The sequence below is a fragment of the Pyrgilauda ruficollis genome, unplaced genomic scaffold (assembly GCF_017590135.1).
Source record: "Pyrgilauda ruficollis isolate IOZ18807 unplaced genomic scaffold, ASM1759013v1 scaffold15, whole genome shotgun sequence".
NCBI lineage: Eukaryota > Metazoa > Chordata > Aves > Passeriformes > Passeridae > Pyrgilauda > Pyrgilauda ruficollis.
This window is the reverse complement of record NW_024513654.1, coordinates 10,306,083-10,318,573: the sequence shown is the minus strand read 5'-3', so window position 1 is coordinate 10,318,573 and position 12,491 is coordinate 10,306,083. Positions and strand designations below refer to the sequence as shown.

General features: G+C 43.6%; 1 protein-coding gene across 1 annotated transcript in view; it reads right to left on the bottom strand.

Annotated features, from left to right (window-relative positions):
• SORCS1 (sortilin related VPS10 domain containing receptor 1) overlaps positions 1-12,491 on the bottom strand; it is a 258,603-nt gene that overhangs the window by 245,151 nt on the left and 961 nt on the right. The gene's annotated exons all lie outside the window — the stretch shown is intronic.

Sequence of the window (12,491 nt, the reverse complement as noted above, 5' to 3'; positions counted from 1 at the left end):
CAGGGCCTGAGAGCTTCCCTCATCTTCCTTCAACTTGCCTTCTTCTGCTTCTCTTCATACCCTAAAATCAATGCTCATCTCCTGAGTTTGTGCCCATCTGTATCTCCTTCATCATTCTTTTTTTTTTTTTTTTTTAACTTTAATTGTCTAAATCACAAAAAACTTTACTTGGCTGAATGGAGTGATGGCATAATCAATGGATCTGTAAAGCCGCTGTCTCTGCTGCTCCTTACTGCCTGTTCAAACATTTAAAGCAGCAGCAAACACCCACCCTACCTCATCCCTGAGTGGGACCACTGCAGTGGAGTTACCTGACTCCTACTAAAGCTCTCCAGAGCATTCCTTGGGACACTTTCTGCATTGAGGTGGTTGGATCTGCCTCCCACATCATGGCTGAAACAGTTCTTTACACCAGGAATCAAGTATTTGTCTTCAAAGCATTTCAGTGCTTGAAAGAGAAACATCGTACATCACTTGCAATTAACAGGGAGGAGACATCTCCTTGTTCCACACGAAAACGTTGCCAGCGATTAACACCTTCAGGAGGCTCCTGCTTGAGTGGAAATTGAGCACCTTGGGATCTCGGCTGTCAATCTGCTCAGCAGGGGAAGGGGTCAGAATGGTGGAAAAACAGCTATTTGGGCTTTCAAAAATGTTTCTCTTGCAATTCATTCTCCCCTTGAGTTTCTGTTCTAGTTAACAAATGGTGAAGCTGCCACACTTCTGATTTTCCACAGAGCTATCCTCAGTAAAAGCTAAGACTGTTTCAGGAACAAAAAGCAATATCTGATATTCAAGTTCCCTTCACCGTAACTTTATAGCAGCCAATAAAGATCATCTTATAGCAAAATATTGCCAAGATTAATTTTAAAACCACCTTTCTAGCTACATTCTCCATGTGAATGTGTCAGAAGCTAGCATTTCTGTTCTGAGGAATTCAGACAGGCTAATGCTTGGTTTCAGTCCCAAGAGGGAAAGGCAAGATCATTAAATTTCCCATGATCATCAGTAAATATTTTTCACCTGTCAATAACACCAAAGCATTTCCTCTCTATAATGTCAGAACATCAAAGATTAATTTCAAACACATATAGAGATGTGTCTCTGGACACTTCAACGATTATCAGTGATAAAATCCCCATAATTGGTTCTGGAAGGAAAATATTTGAGCCTTTGAGACTTGCCTCCCTGCAGCACCTTCAGTGCCCAAAGAAGCAGCAAATTTCCTGTGGTGATGCCCTCCATGCAACTGAGACTCAGCAAAGAGGAGAGACATGGAGCCCAAATTTCTCCAGGACAGAAAAATACAGTTTTGAACACACAGGGCTCAAGGATACACAGGGGCCATTACCAGAAGTGAGGGTCAAAGAGGACAGAGGAACAAGGAACTTTTACACTTATTCTTTTATATTTGGTATGTGTCCACCATGTTGTCATTATCTTGGTGCCAAAGTGAGTCAATTGGCAAGGTTTCTCATCACAGCCTTTGACACTTTTCAGAATGCAGACAATTTTGGTTGATATTTTAGTGTAGAAAATGTCACTGAAAATGACATAACTCCAAGAAATTTTCTGATTTTGACTAACTGTATTTTCTAACTGAAAATTCTTCTGACAACTGACAACCTTCTTTCCCCAAGTGGCTCTAATATTAGTATTTAATGACTTATGTGTCTCAGTGGTGTTTTCAATTTACTGACGTCATCTGTCCCGTGTAAACTCAACACAGAAGGTGAATATTTAAGACTATGTGTCATCCATCTTCTTCTGTCCTTACTGCACTACTGCATTCATTCCCCATCCTTCATTATACCATGTATTGCTACAATGAAATATTTTCATCTCCTAGCAGCTGCTACTGCATAATGTATTTCTGGATCATCTGAGTAGCTTGTTAGGAGGAAAATTTACTAATGAGTTAAAATTTAATTTGTCTTGTGTCATCCCAGTTCAGACATCAACCACACAATGCCATATATTTAAGCAGAAGCCCAAAATTACAGACATCTTTTCTCTTCTTTGAACTCTCTCCAGCAACAATCTCCACATATGTCCTTATTTAAACAAAATGATCTCTATATGAAGGATTAAGTGCAGGTTTCCTGAGTAACATTTTATAATGAGATGCTGATTCTTTTGTATAATATTCTCTGCTCCTCATAAAATTTCTCAAAGTATTTCTTTCCCCTACTTGATCATAAAAGTTTGTTTCACACCAAAATTCACCTTGCCAAATGCAAGATTTCTCAGAAATTACTCTTTCTGCCTGGCCTTTCAATACCTCAGTGTCAGAAAGGAATAGAGATGGATTCTTCTTCTGCTTGCCTCAAAGCAGTTCTTGGCTTAGATGAATACTGATTTATGTGAGTGGAAAAGGCACAGACTCCACATTTCTTCTCAACTACTTCATCCTGAGAGGGTGCCAGATGCAATGGAGATAGGAGATATGGGAAGGACAGAGAAAGGCAGGCAATGAAATTTTCTTCTCTTTGTGTGTGCATTTCTCTTTCAGTCTGACAGGAACACTGGTGATCTCTTAACTCTTTTTGGAAGGACCTTTGGAAAGTAGTTTGGGGTTTGTTTTCTTATTTCACTTCAAAGCCTCACTGATAAGCCTGCCTTAAGAACGGAATAGCACTGAAGAAAATTGGTGCTGCTGTACCCAGGACAGACACTGACAGCAATTTAAAAAGGACATGCACAGCCATCAAAACATAGGCAGATAATCCAGAGCACAAACATTTCCTGGAAACTCTTATTACACTTAACATTACCTTAAAAGTTCTAGGGAAAATCAGAATCTCTTTGGTTAACTCTGCTTTAAGAGAAATGTGATGTTCATTTGCACTACAGCAGTAATGCACCTCCGCTGTTTGCTGTGGTGAAAACACCGGTGCAATAAAACTGCCAAGACAGAGCTGCTTCCAGAGGAGGGCTGGAAGGGAGCAAAACCCAAACAGGACAGGACAGCAGCAATTCTGCATGGGACAAAACTAAAAGGAGAGCTTGAGAAGCAACTGAGAAGCACCAGAAACATTCATTTTCCCTCTGAATCCATGCACAGATCAGACAAACCATCAGTATGAACGTTAACTGCTTCACTGCATCCTGTATCTATACCTTGTGCACAGACTTACTTTTACACTGTAATGACAGCCTGCATCCTTGTGCCTGTACTTGTCCAGCTGGCAGGCAGGAAGGGATGTGGCAGGTGGACATAGCAGGACCACCACCTTCATGCTGAGGCCTCCAGGTGTTCCCCTCTGGAAGGAGTGTTATTCCTGCTGGCCGTGCAGCCCCCTGCTACCAGCACCTGCAGGATCCCGTTTAATTGCTGTGCAAGGAGCTCGTGTTTGACAGCATCAGTGCAGGCTGCCCTGGCTCTTGGGCTGACCTGTTCATCATGATACTTATTAGGGTTATATTCACCCTCCATTAAGACAGAAACACTTGCCTTCCCCAGCCCTTCTGCATCAAGGAAGAGCATCAGCGCTCGCACACCTACACACAGGTGTGTGTGGCTCTCTCCTCGTGTGTTTACTGTTTATCCTTTTTTTTTTTTTTTCCAGGAATCACACTCAGAATGTGTTGCTGTCTGAGCTGTCACTGCCTGTCACATTACAATGAGATCTCTGCTTTCAGAAGCCAGTTCAGGTTGTTTAATCATCACTCCCCTCCAAGCTGTCCATCACAGGGCGGCTGCCAGGCAACAGCATCAACAGACAGGGCCGTGGGTGGCTGATGAGGAGGAGGAGGAGGATGCAGCACACATTTGCAGGGAGGAAGAACTCACGTTCCCATGGGAGAGGGAGCTATGGGAGCTGCTGAGTCCCTCTGATGGGATCCCAGCTTGCAGCATCATGACAGAAACAGGGATTTCAGCCATTGCTGAACCCAGTGTTTGGGAGGGAAAAAAGATGCCAGGAGCCTGGTGCATGGCACAAGAGTGCAGAGCTGGGTCTCCTCGGCTCTCATAGAGGCCATGGTCCAACTCCCTCCATCACAGGCAGGATGGCAGGGCCTTGCCATCATGCCCTGGCCACAGCCACGGGTACAGACCAGGATATCAGACAGCTGGAATCAACATTCACTCCTTTAACAAGTTTAAAATGAGCTGGTTTGGAGTGGATGACAAGTTTCTGGAGAAAAAAGAAAGATCACATGTCATCTTACAAAAGTTGAAAATAAAATGGATGGCAACACCAAACTGGAAGCTTTTTGTCCCAAAGATGAGCTGGAGAATATTTTAGTTTGGTTTTTGTTTTGTTTTGTTTTCAAGTATACACAATTAAACAGTCATTTGTTACTGAAACAAACACACAGATCTGTATCAAAGCATCCTTCAGTTACAGTAACCTAAATATTTACTACTAAACTTCATCAGCTCATCTTTAGTGACATGAGGTCACTGGATCCAGGCTAAGTCCAGATCTATGTAGGCCAGATCTATTCTCTTCTCATCTCATCTCCAGCCCAGGTTCTGTCACTCTTATGTATTGAGGGGGTGTGTGGAAACATGAACACAAATGAAGTGGAGAAGGTGTAGTGCTCATTTCCCACAGTGCAGTCCCTCCCCATGGTTCAATCCTCAGCCACATTAACATCCCAGGGAATAATCACTCCCCAGACTTCTCTAACATGGTGGCATTTCACCATGGACCTGTGCATTTTGAAATTCAGTATACTGTATCTCCTGTTTTGCTGGTGTGTCTCTTAATAAGCGGTTTAGCCTGTCCTATAAAAAAAATTAAATTCTAAAGTTTTGATCAAAGGAAGATCTCACTTTTATTTGCAGATAACCATTTCCAAAATATGATTATGATTCCAATAATGATCAATTTAAAGATTTTATCTTTCATCTACAGGAATGTATTTTTTTCTTGGAAAACTGAATTGAAAGCAGTGGAAAGCAAACTAATTTTTCATATCATGTTCTTTGGCAGACAGAGCTTGATTTTCAGCATAAGTATTCTTTTTACATCAGAAAAATATATTTACACTTACCTATAAGTAAATACTTAATAAGATCCTCAAATATTCATTTGAATAGTCAATGGATTCACTTTCCTACGTTTGTTTTCAGAGAATATTCGTTGAAAGATACTGGCACAATTTTTGGCCAAGACAGGGCACATTAAGCTGTTTCTAAAGATTTAAACTGACCCAGTGACACACACAGAAAGGGAGCATATGACCTCTTTCATCTACTGAAATTATACTTTGTAGTTAAAAGAAAAATTTTCCAGGAGAAGTCCAAATGATTAAACAGTGTCTATTTCCACATTAGTGAGGAATTTCTCACTGCTTTCTGAGTTAGGAACTTTATGATTACTTCATCCCCCTCCCAATAAAAAAAAAGTGCACCTAAGAAAATTACATATTGAGCAGGGAAAATTTATGGAGATAAAAACATGCCCACATTTGTTATATAAAATATTTCCCTTGAATTATTTTCTCCACCTTAAATTCAGTGGGGGGAGGTGAGAATGGGGGTGGGGGGAAAGAAACATTTGGGAAATGACATGGGATATCTTTGTTGGGTTACCTATATAGCCTGAGATTTTTCTAAGGAGCTTTTCACTTCTTCCTGAAGAAGTGCATGAAAATTACCTGCAAGAGCTCACGGCACTGCTGTCCTTACACGATCAAAGGTGACCTCAAACCTCACACAATCAGGATGTGAGCACTGACACTGGGCTGGGACCTGGTGTAAATTATCAACAGCTTCCCGTTTGTAAGTAAACAGCTTCCACCCCAAAAGCCCAGATGAGATGAAGGGGTTATCTCTGGAGTTTTCCCAACAGGAAAGAAAAATCACAAGGCCCATGACTGCCTTGACCTCCCTGCCCCTGCAGCAGCAGTTCTGCCCCAAACACAGCACGGGCAGAGCACGCGGGAGGCTGGCCTGGTTCGGGCTGCTCGGGTGGAGATGCTTGGCACTGACATCCCCCCTCAGCTGCTGAGAGAGCTGCGGCTTCCCTCCTTCCTCCATCTACGTCTCCACCTGTCTCCTGAAGCTCCTGCTCCGCACTGAGCCCCCCTCAGCACAGGGCCCTGAGGCTGTGCCTGCATGGCAGCACAGGGCAACGCAGAGCAGCTCCAACAGCCAGGCTGCAGGCACAAGAGAACGCCCCGCCACTGAGGGACACCGAGGGAGGTTAAATTAAGTTCTTACAGACCCTCTAAAAGGAAGGAATTACATTTTAGGACATATCCTAAAATATCCTGCTCCTTCTGAAAGTACTTTTCTTTTATGTTCCCCAAGGAGAAAAAGTACAGTACTAAGTAAAAGTGTTATTGTGTTACCAGCACTGAGAATTAGGGATTAAGGGCTCTTACATTAACTTTTGTTTGATTCAAGATACAGCCAAAAAAAATTCCAAGTGGCACAAAAATCATTTTACTGCATCAACTTTTATATGCATTTAAAATTCCAAAATAATTACTTTATCACCCAGTGCTGCCATTTGAATTGGAATCAAGGTCCATTTTCATTTAACACAGAAATGTCAATTAGAACTCTGGGAGTCATTGATTTTTTGGTTTGCTGGCCAGGTATAAAAAAATAATTGAGGAAAAAAAGCACCTTGTGTCAGTCTTAATTTTTTTTCCTCCTTGGAAATGTAAACCTGAATGCAGCTTTGCATCTGGATGCACAGGATCCAGTACACACAGCTTTTAAGGTAACAGCAGTTACCTAAATATAGGCAAAAACAGTTTGAGATGCTGTGCAATTCCCATGCCTGGACATCAAGTAGGACACAGTTCCCACAGGATGGCCTTAGTCTGTGAAGCAGCAGCCAGAGGTAATGCCATCTCAGGTGTCCAGCACACCGAATCAAGGTTTTTGCATCACTGGATCATTTTAAAATGTAGAATATAAGAATCGGAAATCCATTCCAAAAATGCTGCCTGATTCAAAACAAAAAAATGTTGCATTTAAACTTTCACGATTTGGGCTTGTTGCGGGCTATTTCTCAGGAGCCTTGGAATCAAAGGAAAATCAATGTGAACCTACAAAATGCTCTGTAGGCCAAGCTACAATAACATTTTCCAAAGAAAGAAGTCTTTAATAGGGCAGTATCATTCCTCTGGCTGGAGCTCTGCATGACACGAGGGTTGTATTCACTCTGACGTGGTATGAAAGGCCCAGAGGATGTGAGATTGTCCAAGGCCAATGCTGACCTTGCAGCCCTTCATATGTAAAGCTGTGTCACAGCTGAATGGGTCTCTAACCCCTCCAGAATGAATTAAGGACTTCTGACCTCCTGGCTTCCCCCTCTGGACTGACTTCACCGTGATCGCCAGGTTAGGGAAATGCAAATGTCTTATCTGAAGCCAGAAGGAAAGGGAGAAACCCATTTTCTGTTATAAAGTAGTGTATTAAGAAGATAGAAAGCTATAACCCGATTGCTTTACACAGTTTATAGCCTCTCGATATTGCATGAATGCCAGCTGCAACTGTCAGAGCTCTTCCATTATTCTCCTTAATCTCGCCTTGTGATGGGATTTGCATATCCCACCTGCCAGTGGCAGAAGCTCCTCACCACCTCCCAAACTCTTTCACAGAGACCAGCATCACACAATGACAAGCCTTTCTTCCAGTCCTCACAGATTCTCTTTCACTTACTGCTTTCTCTCAGAGCACGGCTCTTCTTATTAACAATTTCCCATGTATGCTATTTCATATTCTGTAAATGAAAAGCCTGTGTTTTATCCATCTAGAGATGAACTGCAACACAGAAGAAAGAAATACTATGGCTGTTGAGTCATTTTTTTGAAAATTCAAACACACACAGAAGAAAATAAATACAAAAAAATCCTCAAGACCTCTGGTTAAAGGAATAAAGTCCTACTCAGCTACAGGAAATTTAAAGGAGGTTTCATATCTAGAGTGGATGTGAAGTATTTTATTATCCAACAGTACTAAATATAATCAAGACAAAAATATGAAACAAGGGACTTTTAGCAATATTTTAATTTGATTTGATTTTTTTTCCTGGTTTAAATTCCCATTTTTGTTTCCTCGCTTTTTATTCAGCCCTTCCAAAATATATTCTCAGTAACTCCATCGAGAGATTAGTCTGAAACAGTCTCAGCATCCGGTGCATTATACTCTTAATAGTATTATATATTCTTGTAATTTGTACATAATACAGACTCCATCTCACTGAATTATATTAATCCAACATCCTCCTTGCATGAATCTTTTTTGGCAGCTGTTTTCAGCTCCCTAGGAATCAATCTCAGTACGAAGAAACTGACACTGGGTTCATTCCTCACCGTGGGTCTCACTGAGGATCTGGCTCTGGGCTCCACATCCACATTCATTACTTTAAAATTCCTCCTTTATAATGATTCAATTGCCACGGGCTATCACAGCATCATGCAACAAAATGCTGGTCACTCATGGAATGATGCTGGCACCCCTGATAGTTTTAACCTGGAGCCACAGCTCTGCCAACAAGAGAAAGGCAGAGGCTATCAACTATATCCTCTTGCATGAACATGACATTTGGGCAAAGTCTCCAAGTGAAATGAAAAGAAGAAAATAATTTTATTATGGTGCCCCATTCTGGACTGAATAGAACACTGGCAATTTAAGGTACCTTAGTCATGCCTTTACTGCCTCACTTGTAAAAAAAACAATATATTTGTTATCATCTTCATTCATCAAAAGCAAAAATCAGATTCAAATTCGACTTCTTGGCAAACTGACTCCTAGAAATTCAGAGTTCACTGTACGCAACCTGTTGTACAAGCAGATACAGAAAGAAGAGTGCTTGCTTGATTTAACAAACCAGAGGCTGAAAGGGAATATCATCACTGCCTGTAAAATAATTCCAGGGAATGTTAAGTGCCAGGGAAGGAAAATAATAGCATCTCTATTCCAAAAGCTCATTATGGACATCACCTAGAGACTTGCTTCTCTCCATTAAAGCCAGGTCTCTCTTTTAGCTCCACACAAAATCTCTGCTAGTTCTTTTCCCCTAGTCTATAGCATGGCATTAAGGGAGCTGTAGAGACTCCAAACCTACAGTGTCAGGACACACTGCATCAGCAACACGTTTGGGATCTCCATGAGCTAGGAAACCTGCCAACTTCCACACCGTTGATGACATTCCTCAGTGGTGCAAAAATGCAAGAGATCTCACTTGTGTATCTTGCAGAAGAGATCTGAGAAAAATTTCAGGTCATATGAACTTTTACTCCAGTTTTATAGGGGCCAGTGGAAAGACACTCAGGATCCTTACCTGCATCAATGCAGGTAAGTACTGCCAGGACCCATTAACAGACTCAATAGTCTAGGCTCTTATTATATGGTCAAAATTATTTCAGGCAGGGTGCTGGTTTGGGCCAGTTTACACCTCCTTGGATCATCCCAGCCAGTCCAGCACTCAGTGCAACCAGGGACCCTTTTCAGCACCCACTTTTGCTGCAGCCGCTCTTCTCTGTCTTGAAGACCAAAAGAGCTCAGGATTGTGGAGATGCAGGACAGCTTTGTGTGGCCTCACTCACCTCCACTGGAGTCAGAGAAAGTCTGAGGCCCACCTGTATTTTAATGTAACACTGGATACACTCCTGATTTCATCCTCATCAGTCATTTGACAAAGCCAGTCTTGCTACACCTATGCTCTCCTCTGGGGAACTCCTGCCGACTCCATCAGTGAAACAAGGTACAGAGGAGAGATTACAGAATATGTGAACTGTGTCACTACAAATGAGCAGAGCATGCTCCAAGTGTCTGGATATGAATGTGGATCTGGAGAGCAAGCTGTCCAGGGAGTACCTAAAATCACTGATGAGCCAAATAAGCACTGATGTAAAACAATTTATGTTGATGGAGTTAAACTTGGACAACTTGTACTATCATTTATTATTCTTACTGTACCTGTGGCTTAGCATACAGCGAATTCAGAGCAAAATGCCATCAGTTCAGTGGTGCACACACTCAATATAAAATCACAGACAAGCCTGAGAGAAGCTGCAAACACCCAGAAGAATCCCGTACAGAACTCAGGAGTTCTCTCTCCTCCACAGCATCATTGCAATTATATCCACACCACTACCAAAATAAGGATACAAACAAGGAACCACATTGAGACTGACAGGATAAGGTACACTGCAATACAAAAACTTGATGGTGACAATGCTTTAATTTTCCAGTTTTTCCACCTACCAGGATTTCAAATATTTTGAGCTTTGTTTTTGTTTTTCCTGTCCTCACACAGATACGGCAAAGTATGATCTTCACACTGCCCCTCTGCCTGGGCAAAAGGCAAAAGTTGGTTGACAGCAGCACTTCCAGAGCACACAAGAATGAAAACAAGCAGAGGTGTGTTGCATCCCCATGCCACAGCATGGAAACTCCAGCAGGAAGCCAACAGCTGCTGCTCTCAGAGTGCAGACGGGGCACTGGGGTTACATAGCAATTCACAAGCAGCACATTGGGATCCACTGCAACTTCCATGCAGGCAAAACTATGTATGCTGTACCCTAAAGGAAGAGTTTCACCCCAAGCCCATTCCACTCCCAACTCCAGCACTGATGGGAACCCAAAACCTCCACACAGCGACAATGGGTCGGGCCCACTTTGGGCTCCCTCTGAACACACACCATTGCTTCAGCTGAGCCGGGACAAGCCTGCTGGGCACCCAAGTCCTGCTGGGGCCCAGCTTCAGTCTGTGCTGTGAGGGGGCTGCAAGCACAACATGAAACAGAACAGCACTGCCAGAGCCCCCGCAGTGAAGGGGGGAGCATAATATCCCTGTACATGATGCAACCTGCAGCTCTTCGGGAAGGACAGTCGCAAAATGTTTCCCCCTGAAAACATTTGTACACCAACACACTCAGAAAGTAAATCAGTCCCTGACAACAGCAGCCCACACTACCATAGTGGGCAGAAACACATATACAAATATATGTGTACCTACACACATATATGACAGTAGATGTGTCTTGAAAAATGTACAGGTGAAACATGATGGCAGTGATAGACCAGAGAAACTGCTGCCTGCTGGATGACTTTCTATATCAGAATCTTTTTTCTTAGCAAGTGGGTCACTTGAAACCAGTGTCAGTCTCAATTCAATTTGTATGAACAGACCTGAGCTCCTACAAGGCCACTTCTGTTCACACAACTATTTAAGAATAGTCTAGCTGAGCTGTGAAGAAAGGGGAAAGTCCTTCAAAATGGAAATGACAACTATTCCCTTGTCAATTAATTGATTAAAAACTTCCTGATGAGACCATAAAACCATGTCCCAATTAACTAGGGCTGAACCCCACAGTGAAGTCCTTACGACATCCGCTGCAATTCTAAATTGAGTAGCTCAGTATAATCTATACCAAAAGGAATTCATAATGACTAGACTATAATTTCAAAATGTTATCAGTCTCCTAGTACTGAAAGCTGAGAAGGATGCCAAAGATTTCTGCCAAGCAGCCGGAGACTTTCTGGCATTACAGTTGCAGACACCTTAGAGGAGAGCCTGAGTCCCTGTTTCTCCTGGGAACTTGTACGGGCAACAGTCACGTAGTGGTGGCATCCCTTTCTCTCTCATTAGCATTCTGCTTGATGTCTCTAAGAGGCAAAGTTGGAGAGTCCGGACAAACAGATCCCTCCACTTCTGCTGGTCCTTAACAAGCAGAGTTAAGGGCAGGCAGAGAGCACTCCAAGCAATTTACCCTTGCCTTCCCTGGGCCTCAGCCCTCAGCTCCAGGTACCACGGCAGCAGAGGCTGGAGGGATACAGTGCCCAAGTTAACCTGGTAACTTTGATGTCATGACTATGGCTCCAGCCTGGAAATCAGCTGCCTACTTCTCTGGCCAGTTTTGCTCTGCTTGGCTCAAGTCAGAGCTGTTCTGATGCTATTCCTGAGACACATGCAGGTTACGAGGAAGAAACAAAACTCCTATTTAACAACTTGGAGGCAAGAGCCAAAAGCAGCTTTATCCCCTACACAGAGACACCTTGGAGACAAAGTCCTGAAGCCCTCCAGCATCTCCGCATCAGCAGGGCCTGGGGATGAGCCCTTGGGCTGATGTGAGCCCCCACAGCTGGCAGGAGGAGAAGCAGCAGCAGAGGGGCTTTCCCTGGGCATCCTTCCAGCTGAGCCTCCCAGGCTGCCCGTGAGGGTTATCCTGGGCAGAAGGCTGCATGCGAAGGCGCATCCCCCAGAGAGACCCTTCCCGTGGCGCCGCGGGCGGTGGCAGCGCTGGATCCCGCTCTGCTCCGGGGCGAGGGACACGGGGGCCGGGAGGGGGATGTGCTCAGCGGGCGGGCGGGTAGCGGAAAGTTTTTCTACTCCACAAGAATGGCCCTTTTGAAGCCCTTCTGCCCCATTGCACACTGCTAAGCGAAGCCAATCCCCGGCGCCCGGAGGCGCAAAATCCCCTTCGAAGAAGAAAAACCCAGCACCCCCCCCCCCCAAAATACACACACCGGGGGGGGGGGGGGGGAAAAAAGAGGGGGGGGGGGGAAAAAGAAA